Here is a 24,488-nt window from a genome sequence, read left to right on the forward strand (position 1 = left end):
GGGATTGTTCTTTAGACATGGAATTATTCTTGTGTTTTCCCTGTGTGCCAGGGCACTGGTTTCATAACTAATGAAACCGACAGTTTTTCACATAATCAGATGCTGTTTATAAGGAAGGACAATCATATTGCATCCCTGGCCCCTTCAGAACTATTATAGTACAGTCAATGAATTGTTACTAAGGACACTGTCAAATATAATGATTCCAAAGAAGTCACTGGGAACAAGAAAAATAAAGCTATTTTCAATATTGTCAGATATAAATAATTAAGATACTCTCATTTCTGTGGTTTAGTTTTTATTTATAGTTTATCCAGTGTGAAATATTTTTACTGTGGAACACGCATAATAAAAAGTTTGCTAATTGTGCATCATTGATGAGTTACCTGGAGAATATCATATTTAGCAAATATATGTATATATGTGTATATATATATATGTATATATGTGTATATATATATGTATATATGTGTATATATATATGTATATATGTGTATATATGTATATATATATATATATAATCATAATCTATTTTCTATCTTAGAAGCCCTCATTACACACTTACAGACCAGTTTCAAAAATTTATCTCAGTTCAAATCCATTTATATAGTATTTCTCTCTTTTAAAAATAATTTTACTTACTATTTTCAGTTCCAAGTGTACAAAAATAATGAAGTTGACAGAAGGGAACAGATATGAGAGAAATGGCTATTTGGGGAGCAGGGGGGCATATAACACATTGTATTCAAAATTGTAATCTCTTAACACCTTAAAATACTTCTAAAAGCCAGTCACTAGACAATTAAAATGAGGCTTAGGGGTTAGAGTTTAACTTTATACACATTTAAGAGCAAATTACAAATTCTATGTTGGGCTGGGCGCAGTGGCTCACGCCTGTAATCCCAGCACTATGGGATGCCAAGGTGGGCTGATCACAAAGTCAAGAGCTTGAGACCAACCTGGTCAGCATGGTGAAACCCCATCTCTACTAAAAATACAAAAATTAGCAGGGCATGGTGGTGCATGCCTGTAGTCCCAGCTACTTGGGAGGTTGAGGCAGGAAAATTGCATGAACTTGGGAGGCGGGGGTTGCAGTGAGCCAAGATCACGCCACTATACTCCAGCCTGGGTGACAGAGTGAGACGCCATCTCAAAAAAAAAAAAGAAAAAAAAATTTCTATGTAGGTGCTCAGGTACTCATCAGCATTATATAGTTCAGTCAATTTCAATTTTCTAGAGGGAAATGCATGGAGAAAAAAAAATTTCAAAATATTAGGTTCTTTTAAAGTAAAGCAAGAACAATGAGAAAAAATAATCAGCAAGAATGATAAAGAATATTCAGTATAGTATTATCATTATTACTGATAGTGATAAGCACAATATTCTCTTTAGAAATCAGACAAAGCTAGATCTCTATTTGGTAGCTCCCTCCTTTCTGTTACAGTATTGAAAATCTGAGGCTATTACACCATATTATGCACAGATAAACCACAGTAGTAAAATGAGTTGTATGATATCAATATGTTCTGTCAAATAAAAGATATATCATAAGGTAGAGACGACTGGTTCTCACCTTTAGCATAATGCGTTATCACTTTAATACAGTCAATGGAATTACTGTGTCTCAAATGTTATTACTCATCATTTGCTTAAATTGCTTAAAAATTATCTAAAAATAATTGCAACAATTATCCCATGATATATTGTCTGTCAAATAGTGCACTGTAGACGTGATAGCAAAGAATTTAAGACATGTGTTCCAATATTTTAAGAAAAAGAAGTCAAATTCCCAGTTAAATTATTATTCATGCATTTAAAGCAGTGCGTCTCTAATTCTCCTTTCTCTCTTAGCACTCTGGTCCTTAATAAAAGCTGATCTCTGTTCCTGGGGATCCTTCTCCTAACTCTTGATTTTATCAAGTGAGTTTCTATTTGTCCTCTCAACTCTCACTTGAAGTTTACCTCTTCCAGGTAACTTTTCTTCATCCTCTCTGGTCATAGTAATTATAAAACTCTGAATATTTTCTTTCTTCCTAATTAGGCTGAATGTTTCCTTAGGAACAGTGTTTGATCTATCTTTGGAAATATAGGGCTCCCCAAGTGCAATAGATCTTGGTAAGAACACAATAAATGCTTGTGTAAAGAGTGTTATTATAGCAGTAGTTCAGGAAGGCCGCAGAGACCTGTATTATCACCAGGGTTGAATAAATGATTTATTTTTAATGCTGAATGTGATACACATTTAAAAGAATGAGTAGTTTTGATATTTAAATAAGTATAGTATTTTGAGGTAAATCATAATAGTTAATAATAGATATGCCACACAATAGGCAATATCTAATTAGATGCCCCAAAAAACCCATGAAGTGCCTACCATTATTATCTCTACTTTGTATTTGAGACACCTAAATTACAGTGAGCTTAAGCAATATATCTAAGGTCAAATAGGTAATGACCCATAAAAACTAGACCCCGGGTTCAAATTCAACCCTAGGTTTAATGGTATAATAGGGTATAATAACACTCATGTCTCAACTCTTAACTTTTAATTTTATTTCCTCAAAGGGATAGAGTCCATGACTTCAAGGATTTAAGAATGTATACTTTAGATAATAAAACCAACAGAAATAAAAAATGTTAGAACAAGAAATGGTTTGATGAATGTATAAAATGTCTATTATTTCATAAATGTTTGCATTTCAGTAAGAAACCAATTTCAAATGACACATGTGCTTAAACACAGAGAATGTTAAACATTATATAAAATGTCTACTTGATAGCTAATCTCTTTTAAGGGGGCAGGAATTTTAAAACTGATTAAAAAATACAGAAGCATAAAACTTAAATTTAACTACTTCACAATTCAACTGAGAATTAACATTGACTTTTTCTAGACAGGCATCCCCTATACCGTAGTCATCACAGTACTAGGAGAATAACAGAAGTCATCTGAAATACTGACAATACAGCTAGATCTTCTAGCACTTCTGAGACACAATATACGATCTCAACAAAATGGCAGAAACGGAAGATGCTTTGATCAAGCAATCCACCTGCCAACTGCTCAAAATTATATATGAGTTTCTTGGAAAAGAGCAGACAGAAGAATAATATAAAACTTTTTACTAACATAAAAAATAAAGGTATAAGAGGTTTGTTTATAGTAATACTGTGATTTCTACTACACATTTTAAAGGATTACGGTGAAAACTATAATATTAGCAAATAACTATAAGTGAACTTTTCATATGAGATTGGGTAATATTTCCCAGAGTAGAAATACGTTTTAGATATTCTGTTATGCCTCCTCAGGCACTGAAATTATATTTGACCTTGAGTAAATCACATAATATTTCCTATGTTTTAGTTCCCCCAGAGAAATGTACCTGTTCCAGAGTGGGCCAATGTTGATAGATTGAAAAATTAAAAGGTGCAAAATAATGGCAAATCATTATTCTTACTTTAATATGTTCAACAACAACAACAACAAAGTCAATTAGAGAAGCAATTCAATTATTGAAATCTTAGGAAAAGACATTATGAACATTATTTTTTCCTCCCATGAGTTTAAACTGACTTGAAACACAACATTTGATTGTATAGAAATTACAGCATCTATTTTATGAGTTTTATGCTTTGGTTCAAGGTGAAAGTAAGTGCTAAAATTCAGAAACTTTTGTCTTTTTGAAGAGCTATTATTTTTAAATATGTGGTTCAAAAATCCACAGCTTTATCCAGCTAGAATTTCTCTTTCCAGCTTCAGAAGATACAATACAAAAAGAACCCTACTGGGCAATGGGAAAGCCAATTTCTTTCCATCTCCTTTTCCAGGTTCCCTGCTGCTTTGAGCCTGATTGTTAGCCATCTGTCTCCAAAACCATGACCTCCACTTGGCGTCTCTAGTGATTGAAGGCAAAATGGCTATATGGTCAGGCAGAGTATGCAAAGACATCAGAAACCTACATGAATGTTTTTTCTCTGCCTTCTTAATCGGAAGTAGTTTGAGATAAAGAAGAAGAAATTCAGGGGAATTTCAAGAGTCTCATATTTTTGAAAATCTGTGCTTTGACAAAATTAAGATGGGTAAAACTTAAAACAAATGAATTAAGTTTTTTAGCACTTTTAGTGATTGTTGTCATTATGAATTGGGCATATTTTTGTAAATCATAATTCACGTCTATTATCTTATATTTTTTACAAACTTCAGCTATGTGGAAATCATTGTCATACTATAAAAGAAAAACTGATGCAAAATATTTCATAACAACTTGGAAACTTACATCAAATTAATCTGATAGTTAAAAATGATATACAACGTATAGAATTTATCTGTAGACCACATTGCATATTCTGTCATGGGGTTTTATTGGAACCATAAGCACATTCTCTAGTTTTATTTCTTAATCTAGAATCTAGAGATACTATCTGTTTAAGTGGAAGCAGGTATGGAATGGTATATTTGAAAGTATTTAAAAAGTAGCAACCTTGTGCAACTGTAAGGTGTAATGGCAATTTTATTATTGCTAGGGTCCTACTCAAATACAATTTCTAAATCTTGAGTTCATGAAAAGCCTATAACATTATATAACATTTGTCTTTTCAAGGCACTGAAATTGTGAGGTAGATTCAAGTCATTTGCCTTATTTCTCATTTGTTAATTATGCCTGCATACAGGTCTTTTGTGTCTCCTCTGATGTAAGTTCATTACAGTGTAAATTATGAAAACATGTTAAGCTAGTCTTCATGGATTTGTCCAACAATGATACTTATTGTTACCCTTGAGCTGATAAAATGGACTATTCTATGTTACGAATGACTGGCAAGACCCAACTAAAGTAGTTTCAGATTTCAAGTAGTTTCAGATAGGCTTTACCCATCTAAATCCTTGCTGAGAGGATCCAGCAGAAAGTTGGTACTTGGTAATGAAGTCCGCAAAATATTTTTCTCATCAATGCATTTTGGGAATCAATTTGGAAAAGACCAAAAAAAGACTTAAAAATTAAGTGAAAACACCCAAAATCAACTGTCAGCTCATGCTTCCAGCCGGAGTATTCATGATTCAATAAAATTAGAATATCAGAAAGAAAACACATTCTACACAAATGTACTTGATTTAAAAGTCAGACTTCACATTTCAAAGTTCCTAATGTTTCAGATGAGCTTCTGCTGTGCACGCCCACAGAGGTACACTTTCAAGTCACAGCATAGTGCTCTGCCAAATGTACAATCTTTTGTGCTCCCTTACACAAAGACAGGAGGACTAAGGGAGCTGTGCTGGAGACCGTGGTGTTTCGTTGCAGTTAGGATGGCTTAGCCAAACTAGTAAAACTTGGAGACTTATTTAAAGTTCCCCCTTTTAACCTACAGAAACTTTAAGAAACTAATAACTTTTCCAATAGTAAAAAACTGGAGAAAATCTATAATCTCCATAAAAATGACTTTAGTAAGTCAATGATCATGCTTATGATATGAATGATGATGCTGTTGTTATTGATAATGATGATTTGAACAGTTTCCATATACTGCCCACTATGTACTTTATGTGCCTTATTACAATCTCATAACAACTCTATAAGAGGGACCTTATTTTCCATATTTTACAGATGAGAAGACTGAAGGTCATAGGCATTAGGTAACCCCACAAGGTCATAGTTCGCAAATGGCAGAGCCCAGTCAGGGGCTCAGATAAGAGTAAAACAATGTTTTTACTCTTAATATCCTACCATTTGACATAATCAAAGATGTTCAAACTCCACCAGAAATATACTAACTGGTACTTCTGTAACACGTTTTTTATTTCAGAAGCTTACAGAGCTCCTGATAAATTATTTGCCTCTAATTGCCTTCACCCACAGGGCAGTCATGGCACCACCTCTGAAATGCAGCTGCCTGTAGGAGGGAAGAGGCTTGGCATAATGCTTGTCCACATAGAAAATAATAATGATAAAATTGCCTCTCATACTTAAAAAGGCAATAACTACAGTTAGAGGTTGGTTTGGTCATTTAAACCAACACTTTATATATTACAACGTGTGTAACTGAGAAATTTAATGAGTACAATTGGAGCGGGGAGTTTTCTATTTCTGAAAGCCAAGGGGCATCTCCAGTTTCATGGTGTTCTTTAACAGCACACTAGAATATACATTCACTCAAGCCCAAGAACACAACTTATTAACACATCTTGTGACAGTCCATTTTTTGTCCCTCAAGAGATTTTACATTCAAAGAACATCATTTATTCTCTATGGATTTGGAAAGTAAAGAAAGACAACACATATTGGTGTAACTATAAAGCATCTAATCGATTCCATTTTTGTTTAGCTTTTTAAACAAATCTTAGCTATAAATTTCAGGTTAATTCAGGAAGATCTGACACTTCTTTAGATTTGAAAGAGCAAACAGAATTCATAAATTTTAATAAAAGGTAAAAAGAACTAGGATCATTAAACTTTAAGATAGAAAGCATTGACATCAGTTGGTAATGGCCAAATTGACTAATAGATATCATTCTATTTACAACTGGAGGATACGAACTAGATAGTTTCTATCATAAACTATGTAGCTAGCACTCAGCTGTACCTGAAAAAAATTAACTAAAATAATTTTAAATATGTTTTGAAAGAAATGCTTCATTTTTAATGTCATCATTTATATAATTTAATTATGTTAAAGAAACATTGATCAAGCACATGTATTGTATCAAAAGAACAAAGGTGGTGTCTGTGAGTGATACAACCATGAACAAGATTAAATACTACTGTAAGGAAGATGAAATTCAAATAAGGATGTAGGAAATGTATACAAATAGCTCTGATATAAAGAAGTATTAATATCCTCAAAAAATGCAAGGTAGTGAAGGATACAGTAGAAGTGAAAAAGAGACATCACTGGACACATCTGACATCACCTGCTACTACGTTTCCCCCATTTGATCAGTTCTGGCCAGACTGACCTCCTGATGGTTTCTAGAATAAGCGATACTCTTCAGTCCCAGTGCCTCTGCACTTGCTTTCTTTTCTTCCCAGATATTCGTGAAGTTTGCTTCCTCATTTTCATCTAAACTTTATTCAAATATTTCCTTCTCAGTGTTTCCTCCCTCTCTGATCTTAAAATTATAACCTCCTCATCTACTTCCCATTTCTCTTGCCTACGCTATTTTTCTTGGTGGCTCTCTTAATTTCCATAGTAAAATATTTTCTTATTTATTTAATAGATTATTTATCTCCCTTATACCATGTAATACCCATAGTAACAAAGAATTTTATTTTGTTTACTGTGAATTTTCCAGACCGTGGAATAGCTCTTAGCATATAGTAAGCACTCAACAATATATTGTCAAATAAATATACAAAATATTGACAAGGTCAGGATGGGGGTCCTTAAGACAAAGGAAAGAAAGACTTGAGATAGCAGCTAGATTATTGTCAGGGCCCAGAGGAAGTCTTGGTTTAGTAAAGCTAAGGTAGGTTTATTTGTAGGCCAGGGAATATGAGGTAGGGACTAGAGAAAGAAAAAATAATTTTTAAAAATGAAAACATTGAAGATCAAAGTCCTGAAAGTATTGAGGGACACAGGCCTAGAGGTATAAGTAGAGCAATTAGTTTCCTCTCTAGGGGAACACCTCATCTTTTAAGACAGGATCAAAGGAGGGAGAGAGACAGGTGAGAATTTTTTACTGTGAGAAGAGTGAAGCTCAGGAAGCTCATCTTCTCTAAGGCCATTTTCTAAGTGAAAGGATTTAGGGGCGAAACGGGGGCTTCTGGGAGGATTAAAGATTGGAATCATTGTTCAATAGAGTGCCAAAGAGAACCACTAGAGATAAGTAGAACGGTTACAAGTAGTGATAATTTGATGACAAATATATAATGTGCATCTGTAGAGGAATCAACATTACATACACACCCTGTCATCCTGGAGAAAGACTAGAGAAAGAACACTGTGGATGTCATAGAGACAGGGAAAATTAGAGTTGCAGAATACCAGATGACACAGCTATGATGCAGAAAAAGCGAATATATCTTTGGAATCACCTAATGCTGGTACCAACACATAGTAGAGAAGTACAAGGTAGGCACTCAATAAATGATTGCTCTTATCTTGTTAGTGCTACTATTTAAGGAATTATACAAATGAAAGAATCAAGGTTAGACTTTATGATGGAGAGGTGGGGCAGTAGCATGCTGAAGCTCATCATTAAAAAGTTGTTGTAACCCTAATATGCCCTAAAGTTCCAAATATGCTTTAATTTTATCATCTGCAAAATAGAGATGGTATTAGTACCTATCTCCTAGGTTTATTGTGATAATTAAATAAAGTTCATTTTAGTCCTGGAGAAAAAAGATATTTCAAGAGTGATTAGAAACTGAAATTTAAGACAAAGTATTTAAAACAGTGTTTAGCTCAGAGTAGGCATGATACAAGTATTAGCTTAAGAAAATATAGAACAATAATGTGACAGTGAAGTGCTAAGAATCTCTAGATCCAGAAGCTCATTCCTTATTTTTGATGATTGAGCAAAACCCTGGAAACCAAACTTCTCAATCCAGTGGGCATTAACAGTTTTCCTTCCCCTAAAACAACTGAAAAATAAGATGGGTGATCATCTATAACAGTGATTTAATAAGGCAGAGGTTCTTAATTGCTCACATAAGATGGTGGTCTGAGTCTTCTGTAGCTATTTCTTATCTATGTAGAATAAACTTTGAACTTCTAAACTTGGAATTCAATGTCCACTACATTCTGTCCCTCTCTTCTTTTGTAAAATTTTACTCCCACCAAACAGATCTGTTCATACTTTTCCCAATAACCCAAGGCAAACTCTATCTTCAAGCCTTTGTTTTTCTTACTGTGTTTAGAATTCCTTTCTCCTGACTTGTTAGCCATCATTGCCTCTGCAAATGCTCTACTCGAGACCTCCCTAAGAACTCCTTATCTTCATTAACCTTTAGAAATACCTTTCCTCCCTGAATATTTGTCAAACTTATAATCTGTACCCTTGCAGACTGCCCAGTATGTACCATGTCCTTAAAATTGTATATTGTCACGGAATTATGAAGATATACAGCTTGGTAGTTTAACAGTAGATGTTGAAAGGATGAGAGTAGATATTGAAGGGAACCCATCTTTCTGCACATGAATGAGCATCAAACAAGACAGACAAGAAAAAAGAAAAGAACAAGTGGAAGCAAATTAGTTTTCCAGGGTGACAGCCAAAGACTTGCCAATAATGTGAGCAAAGATGGTCAGATGTTAAAATAGCTTTGCTCCGTATCGTATGAAATAAAACTGACACCCAAAATTATCTCCAAGACTCAAGAGGGGCTTTGAAAGCCAGTTGCTCAGAATTAGCCAGACGAATCTTTTAGAGACCCTGAAGCACTAAAATGAGTGTGGGGAATGCCATAATAATTTGAAACAAAACAATGCTAAGCTGTAAACTACAAAACATGCATGTATAATAAAATTAGATAAGCTTATTTTTAGATTTTTTTTTAGAACTTCTATTTTTGTTTCCATTGATCTGCTAATGACCCAAGCCTATTTATTGTTTGTCCTTTGGCACTGGCCCTGTGGAGAAGCTAAGTACACTGTGCAGCCGAATTGCACAATGAGTCATCAGAAACCTGTGTTTACACACACACTCAGAAAGTGCAAGCAAGTTAGCACTATTGTCTATTAATATTTAGGAGAAGACACATTCTAATTTTAGTGTTTGGTTGGAATGAGGATCACAGACTCAAAAGCCTTCAGGGCAAGTTGTATGCATGAATGCAGTGGGAGGACAGCAGGTATATAACACATGGACTGTGTAAGGATGCAATAAGTATCAAGGATTCCAGGGAACATTGGCCAGAGCTGCCTGTTAGCAGCTGCTTCTACTTAGCTTTGTTGATTTTTGCTGTTTCTCAATATAGGCTTAGTGCAACCAGATCTTCCACGTTTTCAGGAGAAGCTGGGCACCCTGACTTTTTAATGGGAAATTTATAGATTTTAAAAGTTGACTCAAATTCTTCTAATATATTACAGGTCAAGCAGAACAGATGTGTTATGGCCTACAAACTGCCATTTTGCAATTTTGCTTTGGATTCATATGATGATCCTCTTCAATGTCACTTCAACTCCACACCACAGGAAAAAAACTTACCTATAAGATGTTTAAAATAACCATTATACTTTTTATAACACATTTCCATGTGTCTGAAAAAAATATTTGTCTACAAATAATAGGAAAGTCTTTGAAATGATATGTGAAAATCACAAGGCCAGGAGCCAGAGTTATTAAGGGGAAATGTAGATTACATGACAGTCTTGCCCCTGTTTTATTCAGTGCATGCCCTCTGGGCTGAAAATATTCCTAGAGCAATAATCTAGATGTTATCATCCGGCCTTTGTATCAGCAGAGATTTTGAAAGGTACTGTATTTTTAGAACTCTTTCACTGAGGCTGCTATTACCACCATTAATCTATTAGTCTCTGGCTTTGCCAGGAAGGCACTTGAAAACAGTCTCTGACCAGCAACACCTTGATAAAATATAAATGGGAGAAATGGCTGGTCCTTTGGGAAACAGGTTATACGTTTGAAAGGCTTCTGCAACGTGCGTTGCTCAACAAAAATCACAAGTTAGTACCCCACCTCCATCTTCATCCTGCATATTCAGTAATAGATTTCAAAGGGAATTTAGTTCTTATTTTTTTCATTATAAGAATAACTTTGAGCTATTGTGTGCCCGTTCAACCTTGGAGGACGTTTTCCTAATGCCCACAAGTCATGTTACTCTTTGGCAGTTAACATAACTCAAAAGTTGGAAAGGGTAAAATATGCTCTCAACTTAGAAGTCAACAACCAGAGTAAGTTCTGAATGCTTCACACAGTAAATGTTTTCTTGTTTCTCTAAAAAGAGGAGAACGCAGCAGAAGCCTCAATTCCTACAGTGAAGCAGGTTTACAATAGCTATTACCTTCAGAAGGGCAGGGAACAAAAGGAAAAGGGACGGGGCCCAAACAGAAGAAAGAAACAAAAAAATGCTAAGGGCAATAGATATGAAAGGATAAAGAGGAAGAAGATGACAAAGGAAGAGCAGTTTCTTGGTCTTCTCTTCCCATCTGTCTTTTTCCCTTTTTCATTGTTATGTGCTTAGGATGTTGCATTTTCTCTTCAAAGCTTCACAACAGGACCCATGTGCTTTGATCAAAGTGTGCTTTGCCCTCAAGTACAAGACTCTTTACATGGCACTTAAAGTGGCTAAATTTTGAAATGTAGCATGGTTTTTCCTCTCATATTTTTAGCCAGTGAATTCTTGGCATCTTTAGAATTGAAAAACAAAGTGAATCAGTTTAATGTCAGCTGAACAAAAGCAGATTTTTGAGAATCACAGAAAATTGCCCCTGTGATGCACATTTTTTTTTCTCTGCAGTTCTGAGCACACCTGTTGGTTCTCTTTGTGAAAATGTCTCCTGTTTTACTTTATCACTTTGGTGCTCCAAAGTCCCTCTCTACCTAACTCAGTAAAGTTGTTCTCCGGCACTGGCAGAGGGCTCTCCAAGAGTCCTACTCTGAAACCCCTTCCACTTTCTCTTCTAGTTTTTCATGAATAAATAGCTGACTTTCTGCTGCATAAGGGGAGAATGGTTCAGATACAGTTATTCGTCTAAACTCAGAATGGCTTAAAATAATGAGACTTTGAAACAGACAGCTCTCAGAGTGATTTTAAAACAAAGGAAGATGACAGATTAAATGAACAATTTGGTCTCAAAATGTTCTTGAAATAGGTTAATGTATACTTTCTAAAATATCTATAGTGTCCTTTTTAGTATATGAATACTTTAATACTGTTATTTTAGCAAGTTAACTTGCTGTCAGTTTTCAACACGTATCATTTAGATGACCATTTAAAAAGCATAGAAGCCAATTTCAGCTTTCACTTTCCAACCCACTTGTCAGAGCAGTTCACTGAGCTTTACTAGGCAGAAGAAAAGTTCTTCCTACTTCATTTAAAGTAAAGGGAAAAAGTGTTTACATTTGATTGTAAAACACCAATTGGATGTTGTTTTGGAAGTTGTAGCTACCTGGCTGTAATCACTCTCGTTTTTAGTCATGTAGAGGGAAAGATGTGTACAGAGTTCAAATAACTGATTCAGGACGAATCCCTGGGTTTAAGTGATTCTCCTGCCTCAGCCTCCTGAGCAGCTGGGATTACAGGCACCCACCACCACACCCAGCTAATTTTTGCATTTTTAGTAGAGATGGGGCTTCGCCAGGCTGGTCTGTTGGCCAGGCTGGTCTCAGACTCGTGACAATTCCTTACGATTGGAAAAAGCAGACATAGACGACGTATTTACTACAAGAGACAACAGGGATGTAGATTCTTTATTTCACCAGATGAGACAGAAAGAGAGAGCATCTCAACTGGGAAGGCAAATTCTGAGACAAAGAAGTGTTAAGAAAACTGCTGTTTGAGACATAAAATAACTGATGGACAGAGGACATGTCTTGTGGCTTGTACCTATGGGCAAAATTGATAGTATTTTGATCCCAAACTGTACTGAATACCTAGAAATTTATTTTAGCGTTAAGAAAGATAAAAAATTGAAGCTTATGTTTACACTTGATTATGAAGAATTACATAAAATTGCTCAGGCTAGTTTAGTTACTAGCCATAAAATTAAATATATTGATAACTGAAAGTAGTTCAAAACTGAAAGGTAGTATATATAAGCATAATGGTATGCTTGAGGGCAGATTTTTAATTCTGACATGTTTAATTATTTTAATAAAAAATTATTTAATTTAAAAAATAAGGATGATTTGAAAATGTGAGCTAAACATCTTATGAACCACACATATAGAGTAATGTAGTATTATTGTTGTTGTTTTTCTTGTTTGTTCTGTTTTTTCAAACAGAATTTTGCCCTTGTCACCCAGGCTGGAATACAATGGCATGATCTCAGCTCACTGCAACCTCTGCCTCCCGGGTTCAAGTGATTCTCCTGCCTCAGCCTCCCGGGTAGCTGGGATTACAGGCACCCACCACCATGTCCAGCTAATTTTTCTATTTTTAGTAAAGATTGGGTTTCACCATGTTGGCCAGGCTGGTCTCAAACTTCTGACATCAGGTGATCCACCGCCTCGGCCTCCCAAAGCACTGGGATTACAGGCATGAGCCACTGTGCCTAGCCAACGTAGTATTATTCTAATAGTTGTAGTTGGAATATCGGAGTTCTGTGCCAGGCTATTCCTTTTACTAGTTATTATCCAGTATTTCTGCAGGATTATGTCTAGCTTGAACCTAAATAGTTAGGTCAGAGCCAACAGACTCCAGCCTGGGGGTTATATTAATAGTTTTTGTTGCCTCTGACAGGAAGGAGAATTGACACGTGCTTCCAGGACTGGACTTTTCCTCTAGCAAAATTTTGCAGGCAACAACTAGCCACTAAGACTCATATCAGTTAATGTTCCAAACCTGGGCTGCAAGGAGTACAGGGATAGCCAGCTGTGAAGTTGAAATATTAAAACAAAAGAGCTGTGAGGGAGGAAAATATGGTATGTATTAAGCTGACAAAGCAGGTACATTAACAATATTTCTAGTCAAAGTCACATGTAATAACACTCCTAACCTTCCAAATATTCACTGAAGGATCTTAGAGAAGTGACTCAATAACCAGGCTAGACTTCTTTAAAAATGTCTGTTTAAAACCTAAGGAGCTCCACATAAATATTCTGAAACAGGGGGTTGGCAAACTTTCTCTGTAAAGGACCAGATAGTAAATATCTTAGGCAATGCAGTCCACATAGCTCTTCTTGCAGCTACTCAGTTCTGCCATTGGTGTGGAAAAGCAGTCTAGACAATGTGTAAACTGAGGATGGCTGTGTTCCAATGAAACTTTATGGACACTGAAATTTAGATTTTATATAATTTCCACATGATACGAAATATTATCCTTAAATTTTAATTCTTTTTTCAACCATTTAAAAATGTAAACCTATTCTTATGGGCTATGTAAAAAGAGACAGTGGGCCAGGTGTAGCCCAGGGGCCAAACTTTGCTGACCTCTGTTCTAAAGCTATAGGTTAGTAAAAACAGCTTTGTTATAAATGTCATGCTAATAATGAGAATATCATGCTAATATGAGAATAACAAAATGTGTAAAATGTATTATACTAAGGGCTTTGAAGTACACTATTTCATCCTCACAGCCATGTCATAAGTTGGTATATTAGGCCATTGTGGATTACTATAAAGAAATACCTGAGAATGGGTAATTTATTTTAAAAAAGAGGCTTAATTGGCTCATGGTTCTGCAAGCTGTACAGGAAGCATCTGTTTCTGGGGAGCTTACAATCATGACAGAAAGTGAAGTGGGAATGGGCATTTCACATGGCAAAAGCAGGAGCTAGAAGTGGGTAAGTGCCACACACATTTAAATGACCAGATCCTGAGAGAGCTCACTGTCACGAAGACAGCACCAATCTATAAAGGACCCACCCCCATGATCCAAACATCTCCCACCAGGACCCACCTCCAGCATCAGGTAATACAATTCAACATGAGATTTGGGTGGGGACAAATATCCAAACTATATCAGTTGGTATGGTGGACTGATCCCATAATGTCCCCAGATCATCAGCTCTCCCCGTATCTATGCCCTTCACCAAGACTTTGTAGCTTCTTTGAACAAGATGTTGGAGTAATATAATCCAATAATTATATTACTAATCAAAGAGCCAATAATCTTTGAACAAGATGCTGGGCAAGATGTAGAATATCTTGCCCCATATTCTAAATTGAGCCATGTTATTTGCTGGGCCAATGGTATGTCAGCAATTGTGACAGAAGCAGTGTCTTGGAAAATGATTGTCAAAATCCTGGTTGTGATATTGTACTACAGTTTTGCAAGTTGTTCCCATGGGAGGAATTAGATAAAGGGTACATATATGTCTCTGTTTTATTTCTTAAAGCTGCACATAAAGCTACAATTATCTCAAAATTAAAACTTTACTTAAAAATAAGTGGAAAGTACAGGAAGTATGTTTAGAATTAATTTTGATTAAAATTATGTTAAATGTATAGATTAATTTGGGTTGTTCTGATATGTTTACAGTATAGATCTTTTCATCTGGGAGCATGTCTTTGTGTGTGTGTGTGTGTTTGTGTGTGTGTGTGTGTGTATGTGTGTGCGCACACTTCGGAAGGTCCTTTAACAAATCTTAGTAATTTTTAAAACAAATTAAAAATTTTATTATTCCTTACTTTTCCTTCATTGCCGTGATTCTTATTCTAAAAGTTTCAAAATAGAATATCTATCTATATAAAATAGGTTTAAAATAGTGGATTTCCATACTTCAAGTCCTTTTCTATGATATGATCTTACTTACTAGCAAAAGAAATCTTCTCAAAGTTCTGATTGGTCATAGCCTTTAGTGAAACAAGTCTCTGTAGTTCATGGCTGCAGATCAGCACACAAATAAAACCCCACCTAAAAATTAATGTTCTAAGTTTTTTTGCAGTCTAGACATGTGATTGATATTTATTCTATAAAAATTTGTTCTCAAAAACTAAAAAGGCACTGAATTAGGTTTGGTATTTTAAAAATTTACTGTTTTGTCTTCTGTGACTTAAACAGATAACATTTTCTCTGAGTCTCAGTATTCTTGTCTGTTAAACAGAAGACAGATTATATGTGTTCTTTCATCTGTTTCCTAGATTGCTGAGTGCTTTACATTAGCACAATCTTGTAATAAAACTTTATCCAGCTAATATAGTATCGAACTTACATGCTAGAGTAAAGTGTTTTATATTATTATTTATTAGGGCTTTCTCAATAAGTGAAGATATCATTGACTATTAAGCCCTTTTCAAAAGCTCTTTGGCATTCTTATACCCAGGGTATTTTATGCTATAAGTTTATGTGAAGAAGGAGCACAAGTTTTGGAGCAGACCAATATGATTCAAACTGTGGCCATAAAATATGATCAAACATTTACCACAATATTAAGTCACTGGAAATAGTTCAATTCACTAATATGTAATGATCTTGGAAGGTATTCTGTGATTACAGTCATGATGTATATTATTTTCTTATATTTATAATTCTGGTTGTTAAAAATGTCTTTAGCGAACATTTAATACTTCTGTGATTATAGAAAAAATCATTAAAACATTTTCTTTTTTATTATGATCTTGGGTAGAAGGAGTGTTGCTTTAAAGAAAGGCAGCTAAACCTAAATGTAAATAAATGGCAGCTGTTGCAGAGAGGGTTGAAAGCAATAACTGCATGGGAAGCCCTAATTACGAGGTAGAACTAAAAGGTTAAATCTTTATAAGGTTTCCCATTTTAATATGTGAACAGACAATGTTCTTTTTTAAAAAAGATACTACTTCATGTCTCCACTCTTTCTTCACCTAATATGTCATCTTTGACGCAACGTGTAAAGTGCCATGCATGTTATTTAATTGACGCATCTATGAGACGTTACTACTGCTTTCCCCATTTGGCAGGTGGGGATCCAAAACATGGAGAGGTTAGGTAAATCGTACACAGATAATATTCAATAAAGCTATCATGTAGATCCAAATGATCTGACTCCAGGTACTGTGCCCTTCATCACTTTCCAAACTCCATCCTAAGGAAAGGTCCATCTCTCTTATCACCAGCCCCCTGTTCACTTCTCTTCAGCCTCAATTTGCACCTTGTCATTCTTCAAAGTCCTCAGAATCTATGCAATTGTTCCTTCTGGTAGGAACACATTTCCACTATCTGCACTTAGATATATGATCATTTGTCAGCTTCTCAAAGAGGACTTTCTTGATTAAACTGGCATTCATTAACACATCCTTCTTTTGCTTAATTTTTCCTTATAGCTCTTCTTACCCTGACTTTATATTAGTCACCACGTATTTATTTTCAGTTTCTTTCACTGGAGAATAAGCGCCTGTTTTTCCACAGCTGTATTCCTACCACTTGAGTGAATGAATGAATGAATGAGATAAAGGCCGATTATTGAAATGAATTCAGTATTACTTGAAAAGGACAATTACAAAAGCAGTCCCTAAAGGATAAAATTCCTTAGCTGACATCTAGAAGAAGCCCTAAAAACTCTGGACACCTATATTTGATTTTAAAATCTCATGCCACATTTAACTGAATTTACTGTGTACCTAAAATGTGACATGATTTTTTTTAACATATCAGATGAGACTGGATGCGTTCAGGGTGGTATGGCCGTAGACATTTTTTAACATATCAGGCTGTAACTTCCAAGTAGTGTTTTCATCTCAAAATCAACCTATTGGCAGGTAGTGCACTGACTTCAATGACCATCATTGTCTAAACATGTTTCTTGCAACTTTTTATAATTATCTTAAGAGCTTGTGAAAATTTAACGTAACATTAATACATTTAACAGTGAATGTGTTTTATCTCTTTGAGAGTAGACTTGGTTTTGGAAATAGCCTGAAATCATTTAAAACCCACTGTAGAGAACATGGTATGAACAAAGCAGAGCTTATACATTCTTCATCAAAAATGTGTTGGGACTGAAACATAATGAGACTCTCCTTTCCACTGATGGCTCATAAAGTGGCTCTGGAAGAACTTTCAAAATTGGGTTGTGAGTGTCATAGTATAACAAGAGCCATACTATTGAATGGAACAACACTCATTTTGATATTTACATTATGATATATTTTATGTTTAAAAAGTATCAATTCATGTTTATAGTTAACATACAGAGTTTAGAATAAAACATTTCTTCTCTAGTCTCCACATATCCTTTAATTTCAAATGTCTCTGATTCTGCATATGGATACCTTTTTAGTTGCTCTCTATAAAGTAATGTTCACTAGGTAAGTGAGTAAACTTTATTTTGCCTAGTGGATATGTTTCTGACATGTTGTATGGCTACCCAATTTTAAGAGTCAGAGTTAAAAATTTTCAGACGCAGAAAAGAATTTGGAAACAAAATCTCCCACCTCTCTTCCAATCCACTGATAATTTTATTCTCTCAGAAAGAAGGGAAGTTAGGTGACACAAGCTCTTGTCCCCAGTTGGGTATATATGTATATATACTAGCTGTACGTTTCAGACAAGATAACAGTGCCTTAGTTCCTAATAGTGACAATGTGAATGTAGGCCTACCCACTACAATTCCTTCCATCCTAGCTATTCTTTTATTCAGCTCATTAGTGGGAGCTTGCTATTTCAAAGAACCTTATTGTAAAATATTGTATACAGTGAATATCTATACTTAATCCATTCTTTTAAGGAAAATGTAGTAAATTTGCAAAAAACATGGGATACCAGCATTTATTTCCACTACAGGTGTGCTGAATTTATTAGCTGCAGGGTTTTTTCATTTGTTTATTCTTGCTGAATGACATGTAATAAATCCTAACTTGTATTCTAAAAGGTAGAAATGTCAAAATATTAACAATGGGTAACTATGAGAGGATTTGTTCTGAAGTGAACTGGCTTATTTTTTCTTTCCAAATCCCCATAGAATAGCTCTGATTTCTTAGTAATAAAGTTTTTGTCACGTTCTAGTGAGAAATATTTTATTTTATGATGTTAAAAAAGAACTCCCAGACTAGGCAAACACCAGTTTTAAACAGATGGAGTGAAAACCCTAATTTTTGCAACCTTGTTTTTAAATAGGAATATGTGGGCTGGATACTAAATACAAAAACATGACTTCAACCTACTCGCTATTTCAAATTGTTAGCAATTTTCAATCAACATCCTCGGACTGAAGAAAAAACAAACAAACAAACAAAATAACCTCTCCTAAGACAGAAAAGGTCTACATGAATTTGCCATGCAGACTTACCCCTCATGTTAAGAGTCTTTGTTTAAATAGTTCCCTGCAACCTTATTTATAATACACTCTTCATTTGTGGTTATGTTAAACATATTTAAAATACTAGAAGCTGTTAGCTATGGCCAAGAAAAGTCCCCAATCTCAATCTAAGTTTCTGTTATTTTTGCAAGTATTGAGACAATGGTCATACATAGCCTTTATTGCTGCCTTGAGATAGGTTTTATCAGGAAGTCCACAAATCAAGTATTTTTACTTGCACACTTCACACTGAATCCAACTGGATTTGCATCTCTACAGCAACTGTTTGCTGAAATACTAGTCTTCATACAGCCCTAGTGAAGAAGACGTGAGGTGCAGATTTCTTTATCTGTCAAGTGTAAGAGATTGACCAAAATCACAAATTCTTTATAAGCCTTCCTTCCTGGGTACTCTCATGTCCTTCACCATCTAGTGATGTGTGATTAAATTAGAAAAGAGAGAGAGAGAGAGAGAGAGAGAAAGGGAGAGAGACAATGAACCAAAGGATGAACCATGATGTGAGAAGTTAAATGGATGTTTGGAGTTATCTGAGACTTAATCCATGAGCACAGTGGTAGTGGTGTGCTCACAGGTGTTTAAAAACCAGCTATATTTTTTAAAAATCTACATATGTATATCCATTTATACATATGCAGGTTTACTATGACTTTTACTGATATAAAAGTTGTATAGCTCACAATTTAAAAATAATAACAATATATACAATACTCTGTTGTAAGTTTCATATAGTCCATTAATTCTCACATAATTCTTCAGTTGAATTTTGCTGAATCCTGGTATCTATAGCCAAAATGGTTGCAATTCATGAATTAGTGTAGTTCCGACCTGGTTGTTGGTTGATATTTTCACTTATGATAATGAATAAGATGAAAGTGAAGCAACTGTGGTATGTGTAGAAACCTCACTTGTTTGTCTTCAGCATGAATGACTCCTTTGTTGAGTTAGATAATAGTTTGTGAATACTAGAATAATATTTCCTCATTTTTTGTGCTAATCACAACATAACCACTACAGGCTCTACACACTTTTATTTATTTGCCTTATTAGCATTTTCTCTATCACTTTCTTAAATTTAGATTATCTACAAAACAATAAATCAAACCCTGAGGTGCAGTGCTTGCAGATTCCTGAGGTATAGATACTAACACTATGACTCATTTCAAGCTACCAGCTTCTGATGCTGCAGAATGTGAAACTGAGAAGAGATGCACAGCAGCACGTCATTGTGTGGCATTTCTACCATTCAGAAAATAGATGCAAATAACCTCAAGAGCATAGGTAATAGTAAAATTCAGTAAACTAATAAGGAAGTGATGAGTTGCTTTGAATATAATTTATGTGTAAGTATATAGCAGTTAATTTTTAATATTGGCTGGCATTTTAAAATGACTTTAATTTTAATAATAGTTTTAAATGATTTTTAACAACTTCATTACAAAATTCCTAAAAATTTAAAAATCAGCTATTGTGGGTCAGCGATGCTGGTAGCAGAATGCCACTACATGTGTGGACAGACATCTGAAATCAGAAGACACAAATTTTTTATTTTTACCCCAATATCTACATAAGTGAAAGATACTAAAACACGCAGACGCTAAGATTTTTCTTCCAGTCACATTGCAGTCTATTTTGTCCCTCAGGTCACTTCCTATGATCAGCAGTCTTATACTACTTGATGTCAACGTTCAATATGGAAGGTGAGAGCAATTGTGTAGTACATGCATGGTTATGCTTGGATTAACCTTTTGGTTGCCTTAGCCATTCTTTCTTACTGGCCAAACACAATAACATGTAATTAGTAGGCTTTCATTATTTTGTATCTCAAGTGCTCTAAGTAAATTTTTTACACCAAATTCAAAGACATTTTGAAGGCCTGAGGTCTCATTTATGGAAATTAAAAAATTTCAGGTATTATAAAAAATAATTAAGAATTTCAAATAAGTATCTGATTATCTTTATTTAAAAAAGAAAATCAGAGCTATGTTTAATGTTTCAATGAAGGAAAAATGATGGCAGAATAACTTTAAGTCCTACAGAGTAATTATACATAATTAAAAGAAACAGTAGAAGGTGATTATGTTAAAATCTTTACAGAAAAATATTAATATTGAACACTTTTATTTTTGCCATATATAAATTCTAATCATGACACTCTTCTTTATGATGACTCTAGGGGTTAGCATTCAACATTTCACTAGTACGTATTACTAGTGTAATAGTCGATACCACTAAGGGAACATAAGCACACGGGATGAAAGAAACATACAGACACTTTTTACTAAATGAATCAAATTAGAAAAGAAAATTCAAAACATTAAAAATAACATAGTAAATGTACTCAGATAGTTTAAGGTAGATATAGTGATGAAGTAAGAACAAGAAGTCATTAAAATATTCAAGAATAACTAGAGGAATAAACAATGTAATGTGAAATGCATATTAAAGTAGATCAGAAAAGTACAAGATGAAAAAATCCAAATAATAATTTACTGAATAAGAAAATCAAATTGATGTACTATAACAGAAGGCAGAAGAAGATAATGAGAAAATAGTAGATTTTTTTTTTAAAGAGAAGCAACTTTTGTTGAGAAATCCACTGATAGCCTTATGAGGATGTCTTAATATGTGACAAGTCATTTTTCTCTTGGAGTTTTCAGAATTTTTCATCTGCCTTTTTACAGTTTGTTAATAACATGTCTCAGTGTAGACTATTTGTGTTCATCTTACTTGTGATCTGTTGAACTTCCTAGATGTGAATATCTATTTCCTTCACCAGATGTGGGAAGTTTTCAGTTATTATTTTTTTGAATAAGTTTTTGGCCCTTTCTTTTGCTTATCTTGTTCTGGAACTCACATAATGTGTATATTGGCCCATTGATTGTGTCCCATAAACTCATCATCACGCTTTCTCCAATCCTTTTCATTCATTCTTTTTCTCTTTTTTTTGCTTCTCTGAGTAATTTCCAATGATCTGTCTTCAAATTTGCTGACTTTTTTTTTTAACCTAATCTAGTCGGTTCCTGAACTCTTCTAGTGAATGTTTCAATTCAGTTATTGCATTCTTCAGATCCAAAAATTCTGTTTGGTAAATTTTCATATAATTTCTGTTAAAATCCTCAGTTTATTTATGCTGACCTTGGTATCCTGTTGACCTTGTTGAGCATCTTTATGGAAGATATTTTAATTTATCTACCATAAAGATGCTATTTTATTTATATATAATTTAGGTAAATTATATATCTCTTCATTAGTGTTAGTTTTTGAAGATGTATCTGTTCCCTTGTTTGGGCCATAACTTACCTGTTTCTTCATTTCCCTTAAGTCTCTATATTGTTATATGCATATTAGTAAAAACAGCCACCTTTCCCAGTCTTCATGAACTAGTCTTTTACAGGAGAAAACCCTCACCAATCAGCCCAGACAGAAACTGCACAGACCTCTCAAATCCTCTCGTGCATGTTTCTTCTCTGGAGTTGTGCATGTACATTGCCAATTGAAGGGATATCCAGTAACAGATGAATGAATAAAGAAAATGTGGTATACACATACAAAGAAATATTATTCAGCCAGAAAGAAGGAATCCCTGCCATACATGACAACCAGGATAAATCTTGGAATGTACCACCCAATGATGAAAGCAGGGGGCTACCATATTATTTTTGTTCAGTTTAACTTGAGCAACTTTGCTAACCTATCCTGCTAACTCTAATTGTTAATTCTATTCATTTTTCTATAGAGTCACACTGTTTATAAATCCCAATGTTGATCAACTTTTCAATCTTTATACTTCAGTTTCTTTTTTTGTACATGTATGAGGGAAATTCAAATATACTTAAAACCCAAATGTAAGAGGTAAAAGTATAGTTATGAAAAAATAATTTTCAAAGAATATCTTGTTACCCACAGGTGGTGAGGAATTCTTTTAAAAAGTATACAGTATATAAAAGCACATTAATACCTTACTTTTGGGGCCAGAACTATGAAGGCTACAATCATAACTAAGGACTAATATACACAGTTTCAAATATAGGTTATTGTTGTGTTTTCCTGGGAAGATGAATTTGACACTAAAATTATTGGTTGAAAGAGTTAGAATGAAAAGTTTTCTAATACCTGTAATTTATGTTGTGAATTTGGAAAAGGAGTTAGAGCAAAACAACTTTGGAGTAACAGGTAATAATGAAGTATAACTTCAGCCTGTCTAATATGTTTTTATTTTAGAATGATAGTTAATTTGCTAGACCTGTTAACATAATTAAACCTACTCTGTGTGTGTGTGTGTGTGTGTGCACCTCATAGTCTTAACAATGAATACAGTAGCCTCCAATTATCTGCCGGGAATATGTTCTGAGACCCCTAATGAATACTTAAAACCACAGAAAGTACCAATTCTTTCCATATATTTTTTCCTATACATACATACCTATGATAAAGTTGAATTTATAAATTAGGCACAGTAAAATATTAATAATAACTAATAACAGAATAATCATAAGAATATACTGTAACAAAATTTATAGAAATGTGATCTCTCTCTTCCTCTCTCAAAATATCTTGTACTGTACTATACTCACCTAGTTTCAAACCATGGGTGACTATGGATAACTGAAACCAGAGGAAAGAAAACCATGGCTAAGAAAGGACTACTGTATAGTCAAATAGATATTATAGCAACTTAGTGCATCAAAGGAAAAGGTTACTTCCTTAAATCCTATGCAATATCCCCGAAAAATACTTTTTCTCATGACTCACTGAAGTGTGTTTTATTTTTGGAATGTCTTCTGAAAAGCTAAGGTCACATCAGCCAACAGCTTGCTGATGAATATTTCTGTAATTTGAAAAAGAAAGTTCATAAGTCAAATTTTAGCTATAACTGTGGTTTTCTCAATTCAATTGTGTTTAGAATCAAAGAAGATTATTTCAAATATTTTGGATAAGATTTAGCTACAACTTTGAATTTGAATAATGCAAACACAAATTTGTTATTCATAATACTCATTTCTATACTTTATATTCACTTTGATTATATGCAATTAATCATATTCCTATTGTAACTGTTTAATAAACAGTATAAATAATATCACATTGATAAAAAAGTCTTCCTTAATTTTTTTTGCAAATTATGTTTAAATTGTAAAAAGAAACATTTATCACCATGTCTGCTTACATTTTATAGTGAATATTCTTTAGGGCAGAATTTCTCTTTTAAAATACATAATTATAACCAAAAATCTTTAATCATAGGGTAACTGCAAGCATTCTGGAAGATACATTCAGCATATGTTCATACAACTTTCATGCAGTCTTTTTACCAAAGGTACTCTATATTGTCTGAAGTTTAATTGTCTTGTCTTACTCAAACTCTTCTCACTATGCTAGAATAAAAGAAGCACTGGGAAGTTATTCATGAACAAGACCATCAAAAGGGAGAAGGCAAGCTTTTGTTTTATTTTGTTTTGTTTCTTTAATCACTCTTATTTAGGTCTTATCTGTTTTCTTCCACAAGTGATTTTTGCCCAGAGGGACATTATGAAACTTTTTTGTTGTGGAAAATTTTGAATCTATTCACAGTAAGAGAAAATAGAATAAAAGCACCCCATGTAGCAAACACTCAGCTTACATAATTATCAACTCA

General features: G+C 34.2%; 1 protein-coding gene and 1 long non-coding RNA gene across 8 annotated transcripts in view; one reads left to right on the forward strand and one right to left on the reverse strand.

Moving 5' to 3' along the window:
- The window catches only part of KCNH7 (potassium voltage-gated channel subfamily H member 7), a 482,617-nt gene that overhangs the window by 344,904 nt on the left and 113,225 nt on the right, over positions 1 to 24,488 (reverse strand). The window lies entirely within an intron of this gene.
- Positions 8,002 to 24,286, forward strand: LOC129058012 (uncharacterized). The gene is made up of 3 exons (XR_008522821.2): positions 8,002 to 8,067; positions 20,018 to 20,131; positions 24,233 to 24,286. It is a non-coding gene; the product is annotated as an uncharacterized LOC129058012 (long non-coding RNA).

This window comes from Pongo abelii, chromosome 11 (genome assembly GCF_028885655.2).
Source record: "Pongo abelii isolate AG06213 chromosome 11, NHGRI_mPonAbe1-v2.0_pri, whole genome shotgun sequence".
Taxonomy (NCBI): Eukaryota; Metazoa; Chordata; class Mammalia; order Primates; family Hominidae; genus Pongo; species Pongo abelii.